Raw genomic sequence first — 1612 nt, forward strand, 5'->3', positions numbered from 1 at the left:
ATTTTGATTCGGCAGTAAATTATATTCTCAATAGAACTCTAAGCATTTTTCTGCTATACATACTGTATGAGTGAAATTAAATTGCGCCACGTAAGAACTCGCAATTATAACAGAATCGCTCATGGTACTTCACAACGTTAAACGACATTTCCTTGTCAACGTGCAAAACAATATCGAAAATGGCAGCCTCGACAGTCTAACGTTCGATATATGTTGTATAGCGCTGGCTTTACGAGCGTAGCTTCGATACCCAACGCTACGTCTTCGATACCCAAGGCTTCTTGGAAACTATCGAACACGAGAACGGATAAAATAAATTTAAAGGCAAAGGCAACACCAGCGAAAATTAGCAAAGAATTTACTACTGCTACACACAACTCCATAGATGAATAAGTCAACGATATAAACATACAACATCGTTGACTTATCTGTCAATTGAAGCTGTCAACCACAGACGTGCGCTACAATACTGACAGTACCATGGACGTAAAAAAAGAAGGGAATTGTCATAATGTCACAAACTTGAAACCGATGTTCGCCACCTTGAGTAGTCCAAATATTAAGTTCACCACATTCATGCCTCCAAGGCTTACCGCAGTGATACTTCCCATTGATGCCAATCTGACATACTTTCCTTAGCATCTTTAACAAACTTTTTCCCAAAAATTTTAGCATGCGAACATAATCACACTCTCTTACACTGAGACAGGAGAAAGAGTCAGCAGGAAAGGGACGGAAAAGTAATATATACTGTAAGATAGTAGACGGTGGCTGTGATACAGAAAGAATGAAGGAGACAATGGAAGTGCGAGAGAAAGAGAGGGACACAGTGGCAGAAGAACATACACCGCGTGATCAAAAGTGTCCGGACACCCCCAAAAACATACATTTTTTTAAATATTGGGTGCATTGTGATGCCACCTACTGCCAGCTACTCCATATCAGCGACCTCAGTAGTCATTAGACATCGTGAGAGAGCAGAATGGGGCGCTCCGCCGAAGTCACGGACTTCGAACGTGGTAAGGTGATTGGGTGTCACTAGTGTCGTACGTCTGTATGCGAGATTTCCACGCTCCTAAACATCCCTAGGTCCTCTGTTTCTGATGTGATTGTGAAGTGGAAACGTGAAGGGAAACGTACAGCACAAAAGCGTACAGGTCGACATCGTCTGTTGATTGACAGAGAGCGCCGGCAGTTGAAATGGGTCGTAATGTGTAATAGGCAGACTTCTATCCAGACCATCACACAGGAATTCCGAACTACACCAGGATCCACTCAGGTACTATGACAGTTAGGCGGGAGTGAGAAAACTTGGATTTCATGGTCGAGCGGCTGCTCATAAGCCACACATCACGCCGGTAAATGCTAAACGACGCCTCGCTTGGTGTAAGGAGCGTAAACACTGGACGATTGAAGAGTGGAATAACGTAGTGTGGAGTGGCGAATCACGGCACACAATGTGGCGATCCGATGTCAGGGTGTGGGTATGGCGAATGCCCGATGAAAGTCATCTACCATCGTGTGTAGTGCCAACAGTAAAATTCGGAGGCGGTGGTGTCATGGAGTAGTCGTGTTTTTCATGGAGGGTGATTGCACCCCTTGTTGTTTTGCG

This window comes from Schistocerca nitens, chromosome 9, assembly GCF_023898315.1.
Source record: "Schistocerca nitens isolate TAMUIC-IGC-003100 chromosome 9, iqSchNite1.1, whole genome shotgun sequence".
NCBI classification, from domain to species: domain Eukaryota; kingdom Metazoa; phylum Arthropoda; class Insecta; order Orthoptera; family Acrididae; genus Schistocerca; species Schistocerca nitens.